We start from the raw sequence: 12,947 nt of genomic DNA on the forward strand, positions 1-12,947 counted from the left end.
TGATATTTTTCTGATCAATTTTTGAAAACAAGAAATTAATTGCTGTCAGGTGGAAAAAAGTGTTGAGCTCGAAATAATTTGATTTTCAAGTTTCATAGACAGCATTATCGTTGACATATGTTTACGAGCAATGGTTCTAATGTCAGAAAAACAACATACATAGATACAACTGGCGGTTGCTTGGTATCAGAAACCCCTATACCGACAATGTTAAATTGGCCATTTTCGATGTACCTTTTCTCAAAATCTGCTGTAGATACAAGCTTGAAATTTTTTCTGTAATTAAAGTATATCTATCTGATTATATTGAAATGAGCTTTTGAAGCATTTTTAATTTTAGAGTTAATTAGAGAATATTTTGTTAGGCATAGTAAAATTTAGCACTTTTCTCACACAAAACAATTAATTTTTTTTTTTTTTAAGTTTATTACAAAAAGCTCATTTCATTAAATATTAGGCAACCTAATAAATAAGCCATAAAAAGTTTAGATACCTGTGAGCAGTAGTTCCTGAGGAAAGGTACATCGAGTATAAAAAAATCACGTTTGGAGAAAAACGCGTTTTTATGTAAAAATCCTCGTTGATCAAAGCAGTAGATGACAAATTAAAACTAGATTTTTTTACAGTTCGAATTTTCATAGAGATCAAAGAATGGTATTTTTAGAAAGATACAGGTGTAGAGAATTTGAAAATGCAAAAATTCGAAATCACAATTTTTGAAGATTTTGGGGTTCCAACACCCCTTAAAAACCTTGAATAAACAAACTTCTAAATGGAAAATAAAGATAATCAAGTATCTAAGTTATTTCGATGTAATTAAATGGGTGTTTTGACCTTCTAGAGTAAGCTATCGTATTTTATTATAGTTAAAGAAACTTAAAAAGAATGTTTTGATGGCATTAAGGTTTAAATCGCAATCGTCTCGTTTTTTGAAAAGGTATCATAAATAAGTTTATAACTTCTTATGATCATCGTATTAATACTATAATGAAATGAAAAGAGATGATTGATAACATAAAAATAAGAGAAATGTGTAATTTTTTCTATAAATAGAAAGTAAAGAAGATTATTATCTTTTTTCTTATTTTCTGGCGAAATTTCCTAAAGTGAAATCCTTATTTTTGTGAAATTAGACATCATTGTCGTCCGAATACAAATAGAAATAGGAAGCTTGGGCAACGTATGCTCAAACATTTTTATTCTGTTTAATCTAAAATATAGCATGAATTTGTTATCACTAAAGTATTAAAATTTTTGCCGCTTTCGGTATTCAACTTTATTTATGTTTTGCTTATAGAAATAAATTTAAATTTGCTATTAAAGTATACAGAAAGTATTAATTATCTTTAAGTTTAAAACGTCCTTCTTTATAATATAAAAAATATCTTTCCCTAGTGTTCATATATTTTCTTAGACTTGAAAAAATATATTACTTATTTAATTTATTATTAAGACTAGCTACTAAAGTTTTAATAAATATTCATAAATCAAAAAGTAGGAGGGCATCATAAAATATTAACTCTAAAATTCTGTAACTTGATTACATTTGAAACAGTTGATAAATATTTAATTTGTAATTAATGTACGTCATAAATAAAGTTTTGCTCTGTTTTGGAAAAATCCATGAAAGGTTTGCTTTGAAACGCATTTCTTTAAAATACACATTTTTTCTTAGTTTTAGAGCTTATTTCAGTTAGTATTTTACTAACATATGTGCTTCGAAATAAATTAATCTTTGGGAAACGTTGGTTTGTTTATGGGTAAAAGGGAAATCTTTGCATAAAAAGGTATTATGCATGTTAAATCAAAGTGCGTTTTCACTAAGCAATATTTTAGAATCACACAAAAGGTATAGGAAAGGGCATTGTTTTTTAAAACTTTAATAATAAATGTTGTACAAGTCACACTTAAGCTCCTAGTAAATTTTTAATTATTAAACGAATATCTTTTCCTCGTGTTTTCCGAATATATTTCCAGCTTTATAGTTTTAATAAAGAATTAAGCTATATTAAAGAAATGTCATATAGCAGTTCATTAAGCATATGCATTAGCATATAATTCATTAAGCATTAGCATATAATTCATTAAGCATTAGCATATAATTCATAGCATGTATTCATTAAGCATATAGCAGTTCATTAAGCATAAGCGATATTTTGATGCGAGGAAAAAGCAATATAAGTTTTCCCCCAAGAATTTGAGAAAGTATTTTCTGCTAATATATTTTTTTTAATTTAAAACAATGTAATACATTATAATACATTGGGGTTACATTCAGACACAAGCAAGTATAATGTATTTTCTCCCAACTTTCCGCATGCCTTCGTGGTAGAATGGGAGCACACACGGCGCGTATTCGAGAGGTGTACGTTCAAGTCTTGACGAGGACATTACAGATTTTTCACGCCTCTAGCATCAAAAATTCCTAATGACTCTACACAATCTGACAGTAATTTAAATATATTCTATATAATAGCTGCATGCATCCGTAAAATATGTTTCTTTTTAACTGGAACACAAGCATGCCATATAAAAAATTAAATTAAGCAAAAAGCGATCTTAATTCAGTTTAGGTATGCCATAACTGTTTTCCTAGCCGAATGGAGCTATATTGGTTTTCACTTTGCCCTAGCCATTGGTTTCCATATAAATTTGGTAGCTGCTCCTCCCACCATATAAAAATATTTTACTTCTTATAAAAATTACGTTAATCAGATTATTTTTAGAATTTTGTTCAAATTCTACATTAAACAAAGGTTGCTTTTTACCTCTTTTTCTCGTTTATAAAATTATCTCCACTGTATAAAGTTCATTTGTTATAGTTATTTATTATACGTAGAGTAAATTATCTCAATTTTATCAGTATGTACGGAAAGCGTTCTAGGACTTATCTTTTCATCTAGCATTTAGCATATATATTGGACAGATTCGCAATTTTTTCTCGTTCTTAATAAACAAAAATTAATGCTTTGAAAATATGTACATCTCTAAAGCTCTAATTGCCTTTATGCCTATTTCAATATTCTTTTTTATTTTATTACTTCTATTTGAGCGCGATCATGATTAGTTACAATGTTGCACATCAATATACGTAAAATTTAGAGATCTTTCTCTCTCGTTCTTCAAATTCTTTATACGAATATGACCGAAGACGTTTAATCTGATATAGAAATGAATTTGAGATTTAGAAATAAGTTATAAGTATTCCTTTAGGAAATTTTATTGAAGTTTAAATTGCTAGGATGAACGAACATTTTATGTAATTTTATTACTTTTTTCTGTATAATGTGTATAAAAGTTTTAAGAAAGTATATATATGTACGTCTTGAAATATGTCCAGAAACTTAAGGTAATACATTTAAAGTACGTAAATCCAGGTATAAAGTACCAGAGGCATTTTAGCATTGAAATCAAGAAAATATCTCTTTTCATGGCAGGTTTGAAATTTTGGGATTTCTCGGTGAAACCCCAGGCCGGTCAGAGGATTAAAACAAAAATATTTTTTTCCTTAACTCAGTTCTTTTTCCATTCTAAAGAAGGAATTTCAGTGTGATGAAGTTATGTAAATAATTCAGAATCAAAGCTATATAAGCAATAATTATTCAACTATACTATTGTGAAATAAGTTCCAGTACTTAAAGAGCATCTTTTACATCTGATCTTTAACGATTTGTATCTGAATTAATTGAAATTGTCGTTTTGTATAATAGACACAGAGAGTGAAAAAAAGGATTTGTATTTTAGTCTATGAAACCTCATTTAGATATAGTTAAGGGGAATATTTTTTTAACTTTTCTGATACATCTTATTCAATTCAAGGTATATAGAGCAAACGTTTATTTCTGTGACGAATAAGAAATATTTTATTGATCACTAATAGTTAATTTGAGTCTCAATGTGCCAATAAAAAGAATTTTATATTCAATAGAATATAAAAATTGCCACCTGATTAATAAATAATAGGAGTAAAAGCATCAGTAAACATTTCTTTTGCTTCAGAAGATTAAAGACCGTAAAGAAATTCTAAACGAATTAAAGCATAATCAACAATTTTTCTTAAAGTATGCATCGAAATCCTTCTTAAGGAAAAGCTGGTACGTTTTCTCTCATTTAATTCACATAAAAGTCTGGGTTAACGCACTGTCAAACGTGTATTGATTTTGTTTTAAAATATTTAAAGGTAACTTAGGAGGAAATCGTAAGATGTGCATTAAGTAAAAAATATGTCATTGAGAAAGAACCTCTTGAACAATGCTTTTTTGTATTTAGATAACTCATTTGTTTACCAAACTATAAATTATTAATTAGCAAAGCCTTTGGAGGAATACATAATACTTATTACAAAGGAAAAGCTCCATTCCTTAACAATAGATTCAACGGAAAATACAGCATAGTTTTATTTCGTGGTTGACAGTTACTAACAAAAACATCTATCCTTCCTCAAAGAAGAAACAATCTGTATTATTTATTGCTAATTAGCATGGATGAAACAAGTTTAAATTCGCTAACTCTACCGTCATGTTGCTAGAATCACGTTTTGTTATTAGCTTGAGGAGGCTTCTCACGATGAACAACAAGTACCATTTCTTCAATTTTAACAACAAGTAGCAACAAGTTGGAAGAACAATAACCACCATTTCTTGAATTTTTAAATATATTTTAAAATGACAGCTCAAAAGTGTTCTCGATTATCTAAAGCAGTTGTGAGATTTTTTATCATTCTTTCTTGATATTTATACGAGGTAATTTGCTTAAAATTTAAACTAAAAAAAAAAAAAAACGAAGACTTTTAATTTTTATTATGTTTTAATCAAATTCGTCAAGAACAAAGGATCTAGTATCATGAGGTTTCTGTGAACTATGTGTTATATGACGTGATTTAAAGTGCTTTTATTCAATTCAATCACGCAAAAGAATTATGATAAAATTAATGCGTTTTATTATGTGCACACTTAACAGCAGATATACATCATAGCGGTATTCAATTTCTGTCTGTACTGTAGCAATAACGTCTGGCAACGTTTGCAACTACTTGTGGTGATTCCCTCGCTGATGTGGTCGAATTTTTTAGTTATTTTCCTTAAGTTCTCCTTTTTGAAAAAGCCTCACAGGACAAAATTTAGGAGAATAGATCAAGACATTTCCAACGACATAGTACACACATGCTATTCCTATCAGCCAATTCACTTTGCTGAAAATCAACCAATCAACTCACCCACGCATCATTCGTAAAGCAAGGTGGTGCGCCATTTTGTTAAGAGATCTCCAACTCAGTGTCTTCGATTTCCGTTTACTCTTTATTAAGTTATGTAAAGATCTCTAACATGTCGAAGGACAGGTGACAGGTGACGGAGTACGGGGACGCCTGGCGTCTAACAGAGGTAAACAGGCATATGTCCCACACCCTCCCCTATCCAGACGCAACAACTCCCTGTGGTCCCATAAGGGCGCACCGGGAGTTTATCGATACTTCAATATAAATTACTGCCTACTGATAACATATAAATTCTGCTTATTCGTAAATTATCGCATACACATAAGTTACTGCTTGTACCTGAATTACTGCTTACACATAAATTACTGCTTGCACATGAAATACTGCTTACAATAATATGATTACATTAATATGGTGCATTAATATGATGCTCAGTTACATATACATGCTACATTACACGTTAATTTGATACATAATTACACATTATTATGATACAAATACTGACAAATACTGCTTACACATTAATATGATACACAATTGCATAATACATTGTCCATATGGCAACATTCAGATCGCAGTTCACTCATATTGGGTTATTCAGTGCGGAGTATGAAACAAAATGCTGTTTCAGTTACAGAATATACTACATAGTTGCAATGCACCGTTGCGTTACACACATATACTATTGCACTATACATAACTGCTACTTTACACATAAGTTACTGCCTGCTGATGATACATAAATTACTACTAATATAAGTTACTACTTGCACTTAAAATTCTGGTTACACATTAATATGATACATTATTACATATAGCATTGCACATATGGCAACAATCGGATCATAGTTTACACATGTTTGGTTATTCAGTGCGGAGTATGAAACAGCATGCTGTTTCAGTCAAGGATTATATTACATAGTTGCATTGTGCATAGTTGCGTTATACCATTGCATTACATACATATTTTGTTGCATTGTACATAAATTACTAAGTACTCATGAATTGCTGCCTACTGATGATACATAAGTTACTGCTTACAGACTAGTATGATACATAAATACTCATAAATTACTCCTTACACATAAGTTACTGCTTGCATATGAAATACTGCTTGCACATTATGATACATAGATACTCATTAATTACTGCTTACACATAAGCTGCTTGCGCATGATTTGCTACTTGCACAGAAGATACTACTTACATATTAATATGATACATGATTACATATACACATTACCTTACACATTAATATACTTACATATGCACATAAATATATGCATTACATTACACATTATTACTCCTAAATTACTGTTTACACATAAATTACTACTTACACTTGAATTACTGCTTGCACTTAGAATGCTACTTACACTTTAAATGATACATAATTACATATACTCATTACATTACACATTAATATGATACATGATAACACATTAATATAATACAAGTACTGCTTACACATTAATATGATACATTACTGCCTACGCATAAGTTACTGCTTGCACCTTGTTACTGCTTATGCATAAATTACATGTATAAGATTACATACATATTCAGTTGCACTGTACATAAATTACTACGTACACAGGAATTGCTGCCTACTGATGATGCATAAGTTCCTGCTTACGCATAAGTTACTGTTTACATATGAAATACTGCTTACACATTATTATGACACATAATAACTCATAAATTACTCCTTACACATAAGTTACTGCTTACACATTAGTGTGATACATAAATACTCATTAATTACTGCTTACACATTAGTATGATACATAAATACTCATTAATTACTGCTTGCACGTAAGTTACTGCTTGCACCTAAGTTACTGCTCACACATATTCCTGCTTACACATGATTTGCTGCTTGTACAGACAATACTGCTTACGTATTAATATGATACATAATTACATATACACATTAATATACTTAAATATATGCATTACATTGCACATTATTACTCATAAATTACTGCTTACACTTGGGTTACTGCTTGCACATAAAATACTACTTATACATCAATATGATACATAATTACATACACATTATATACATACATTATTACATATACACATTACACATTAAATATGATACATAATTAAGCACACACATTTGAAATACATGACAAATAAATATAGAGAAAACACAGTTCAACACAAAATATACAAAACATAACAGTACAATGATACAAAGTACACACAATACGACATTAACAGCATAAAACATATATAAACATTACGTTAAACACACACATTGCATTAAACACATAAAACTACTTATAAGGTGCACAGTTATAGTGGCAGTTCCAAAGTGTCCACAGTCTTTGTGTTGCGTACTGATAATATCTTTTCAAGTGGCTGAAATAATAAAAGTACTACGAATCCACTTCGTATGCAATCCGTGAATCAGATTCCTTTTCGGAGATCCTTATACAATACGTAATATCAATAAGTAATATAATGTACTAAAATTCGTTTAGACTTTTAATTGAATACTACAACTCTTAATCTGCTAAGAATAATATAACATTAAACTATCATTTCTCTATATTCCTTTTTAATGAACACTTACTCTAAATACAGCATTCTCACGAATTAAACTCATTATCATATAACTCATTACCAAACTGCGTCAGTATTTGAATTAATAAGATTAATGAAAATATTTACTTAAATTCGAGCTAAAATCAATGTTATATTAAAAAATGTCATTAATATTGCTTTAAATTACTTTTCTGAACGGCAAAATGCCCGTTTTTTTAATAGTAAATATTAAATTTAATAAGGAATTTTAATAGTAAAGTGCAGAAAATTTCACAAACGCTTGAAATCTTGTTCTTAATAAGAAATATAAATATATGAAAATAACAGTTAACCACTGAAAAACGTAACAAAAGTTCGTTGTTGGACCTAGTTCCTGACATTTATTATTTATATTTCATTTCATAGTTTCTAATGAGTCTACAGGTGAGATTAATGACTATAAATTTTCCAATTATGTAAATTTGGATTTTCTTCAAGACTGAAAATAATAGATTTCGAACTTCTAAAAACCACAAAAATCTCACAGCTATGAAATAAATTTTTACAGGAAATTATTTATTAAAATGTAAAGTATTCTCAGCAAACTAAACAAAAATGACAAGTATAATCAGAATTAAATGATTGACTGTACAGTTTCTATGTCTATATATGATCATTTTATATGTGGCAAACTGGATCCGATTTTAATATTGGCATTTAGATTTTATTCAGAATTTTCAGTTGTGTTGAATTTTCAGTTCAGTATGCGCTCAAGGATAATTTCACTGGGAAGGCAAAAAAATCTCAATTTTAAAACGCATTTTTCTTGCTTTTCCTAATTCTGTAGAGACATTAGGATGTTTTTGGAACCTGGAAAGATGAAAAATATGCAATCGCCTTCGCCGGGAATCGAACCACGAACCTCTGGAATACCGACCCAGTCTGCAGAATCACTAAACCATGAAGGCACGCTAGGTGGTGTGGTGGTGTGGTGTATTTAATTATGACAAAGCACACGAGGGCTATCTGCCTAAAGGGAGGGATGCCTTTCGTGGAGGACTTTCTAAGGGAAACTGGCTCGTATACACGTTACACATGGGGAAAACCACGAAAACGCCCATGCAGCCAGCCCGTTCGCGGGATTCGAACCTCAGACCGAACTACCAGTGTTCAGCGTCTTTACCGCTCGGCCGCTGGTGGGCTGAAGGCACGCTAGGAAAGCGGGAGAACAACCTTATAATTCATCTGGAAAAATCTGTCTCCGTCATAAATGCAGCTTTCTTATTATTAACCCCTTGTATAAAATGTAAAATTCTTATAATTAAAATTCAGAAATTATAAAAATCTAATCTTTAAATTATTTATAATTTTACTTTTAGTTACAATATTTTAGTTTCACGATCGTTATTTTCGACTAGTTCTTTAATTTCTTCTTCTTCTACATCTAGAATTCTTTCATAGTCTATTGCTTTTGAAATACAATTTCATGGGCTTCATTTTCAATTGATAAAAATCCTTTAAAATTGTTGACAACTTCTGGCCAGAGCTGATACCATCAAACATTCAATGTTGATAAATTTCCGTGTTCCTATGCGAGTCTGATCATTTCTATGCAATGTGTTCTGTTACATTGCTTCCAAAATAATATTATGCTTTTCTTCGTCTAGTCCTTTATTTACAGAAAAATAAACACCTCTGACATAGTAGGCTTTGAATGTTTTTATTATTCTTCGACCCATTTGTTTGATTAAGAAAATAGTGTGTGACATAAGGTAATCAAATCTTTACATTTGGATGCTATGTTGTGAGGGCTTCTGTCTTGGATCATTATCTAAAATTAGAAGAATCTTAAAGCTCAAGTTTTACTGTTATAAGTAATGTCTGAATTGTTTAATTTATGAATTTTCAAGCCATTCTTTAAAGAGGACTGTGTCCGAATTCTTTAATGTATGAATTTTCAAGCCATTCATTAAAGAGGACTATCGCAACTTGCCCGACACTTTGCAGCGTACCACGTACAATTGAAATTCACGCGATCGAGAGATATTAAATGGAGACAATTAAAATAACGTGTATACGCAAACTCGCGTTCCGTAAGCCACAATATCAAAGCTTTACTTTATTAGAAGATCCTAAATAAGGCGTACAAATGATGAGTAAATTTACTCCTCAGTTTCCTACAAAACACAGGAAGAAACTTGTTCTGGTTAGAATTAAATGTAAGTTTGTCTTCAACAGTTATAAAATCGTTACTAGCCTCCTTAAGAAGATGAGGAATACTTACTATGCTGATATACCAAGAGTTTCGGTAGATTTTCACAATATCCTCTTTGTTATAAATTGAGATTTTCTTCCGAAAAGCAGTCCTGACAAGTATAATATAAATACTTTACACAAACTGACAGATTCCTCAATTCAAAGCGCCCACAAAGTTCATCAGTTCCAAAGGAACTTGAAAGGTCATCTCCTGAAGCAGCAGAATCAGGAAGACACTCAGAAAGCAATCTCTGAATAAGACGCTGTAGATAGCAACACTATGCACTGGTCATTTTTCATCTCGTTACAATCAGTCACAAGCACTGTAACTCCAGATGGAATCCACGAATCGGAATCACGAAAGATACTCAACAGTCTCTTTTTTTATAGTCGTAAACTCGAGCATTCCTTCACAAATCACTTCGAAAAACGCACTTTTAAAATCAGTGTCTACTTAAGGAACAATGGATTCTGTCATCACCAATTTTTCGATTTTTTTCGCTCTATTTCTTTCATCTAATTTTCTTTTTTTTTTTTTCTTTTTGCTTCTTCCTTTCTTTTTTCTCTTGTCTAATTACTAATGAAACTGTCTTTTCACACCAGTAAGCCGTATACTATCTTGCATTCATCGAAGAATATATCACATCACTTTTCCCGACCAGTTAAAAGAAGGCCGGCAGTTAAAATTACGCAACATACTTTCCTTTTCTAGTTAGTGTGTGGGGCTAATACCTGCTTACTTAGGGTAAATATTAGGTGGCCCCCTAACTTCTACATAACTCAACATACTTTCCTTACTTCTCCCCGAGATCTAGGCTAAATGTATTTTTAACTGTTCTTCGCACAGCAAGGGAACCATGGCATTAAACGAAACAACACGCAAGAAACATTAGACTTCAATGGCAATATGTCTGCAGTTTACTTTTTTACCAACGCCAAAAGAGATCCAAACAATTAAATAGCAACAATATTTAATAAAACGGTTTTGTATTTAGTAATTTATTAATTTTTACAGAGTTTTAGCTTATAGTTTACATAATACAATTCCACGCTATACATTTCAGAATTCCCTAATTTCACACCTTCTAGCGTTTTAAGAATCATACACACGGAAGAGTTTTAGTTCAAAGTAATTTTTCTCTTTTGCACCGAACCGCCGCTCTCTATGACATGATTTTCTTTAAAATGACAGAAAGTATTTTGTCTTATGATGCTGGAAAAAGGGAATGCATCCTTTAAACCGTTTTATCTATTTTTCTTGGTGCATGTCATAACAAAATTATTCCTTTTTTCTCTGTATGGAATTCATACAAACATAAAAACATTCATACAAACAGCATTACCTGAAGATACATTGCTGTATAACAAGATAGTTTAATCTAATATCCATTCCATACTCTCGACATTGCATCTCATTAAGTCTTCTTGTAAAGAGTACCTAAAAGGAAAGAAAGAAATAAAAGAAGCAAAAGAAATGGAGGGAAAAACAAATTACTGATATCGCAGGTAATAAACGTTTCAAAACTGAAAGGCACGAGTGATTGAAACAGTTGAGACAATATTCGAGATCAATATTGAAATGTAATTATACCGGAATTAAGAAGTTATAATTAGTAGTAAAATAAATCTTCACCTTATGAAAGAAAGATACGTAAGTGAAGCAATAGCCTCAAGATTTCTAAATTGAAAAATTATTTTTCTGCATATTCTGAGCTGTGAATTATTTATTTACTTCTAAAGTATATAGTAACTGGACATTTTTTCACGTTTTTAAATCTGTTCAAATCGTTCAGTCCCTCAACATTCACGAGAATAATTGAGAATCATTTGTACTCTTAATCTGGAGTTATGGCTTTCTGCCGTAGCAAAATTGTTTAGATATGCCATGTAACATTTTCCATGCTTATTGAAAACGTATTTTTGTAAATTTAAATTGCGCTTTCATCTTTTTCTTCCCTAGAGCCCTATATTTGATATCAGAATTGAAGTGTTTTATTCAGATCTGCGGTACAACGGTAAGAAAATGAGAAAAAAGGATTTTTATCCTACCTTTAAAAAAATGCTTAAGCCACCATAGGCTTGATATTTTATGGTTACTTTACTAACTAATTTACTAACTTGCAGGGACTTCTGTTTTTCAAAAAATGTTTAATGCAGTCTAACAATCACATAAGACCGAAAGACCATTAAACGTTTCTAATTTTTTTTTACTATATTCAGTAATTATTATTATTTCTAATGCAAGTTTACCTATTATCTGCAATGTCTACTAAATGCTTCCCTATTACGATTATTTATAAATTCATCTCCCTTTCCTAGAAAAACCAATATTTTATTATTTTACACATTTTCAATGGTGAAACTGACTACCAACTCCTGACCAAGAAAGACCTATTCGAATCGTGCTTCATATAAGTGATAGCTACTGGTGAGCGAGAGATCATCAGCATAGGCCTTTTCTGCAGCAGCCGCTAAATTAACATTTATTATCATTAGCCAAATTTCTCAGTTTGTTCATATTTTCATACTTCTAGCCATTCAGGACTACTTGAATACGAAAGTTATTTGAACGTACACCACAAGAATCTTCAATCTTTTCTTTCAACTGAGAATAATTGTAAACTTTTATTTATGTACAGTCGGTATTTTTACCGTATTTGTCGTGCATCCCCGAAAAGAATGTAAAGCCACATCCAAAGCATCCAAGCACATAATGTTTAAGCACTGTAATGCATTTAGACTAGTATATTTCGAATTAGTTCCGAATAATGCAGCCTTGCTTAGAGCATAATTCATTTGATTAGTACTCTTGTCTTGTGTAAAGTAGTAAGCTTCTACATCATTTAGTACATTCTTTAATAGCTAGTTATCATTTGAATGTTGGTTATGATAATGAGAAACAAAGCTACGCTCTGTACCTGAATAAGATAATTTTTGTTTT

Source organism: Stegodyphus dumicola, chromosome 7 (genome assembly GCF_044657685.1).
Source record: "Stegodyphus dumicola isolate Sdum_Otavi_A_Nest chromosome 7, ASM4465768v1".
In the NCBI taxonomy this organism is placed as follows: domain Eukaryota; kingdom Metazoa; phylum Arthropoda; class Arachnida; order Araneae; family Eresidae; genus Stegodyphus; species Stegodyphus dumicola.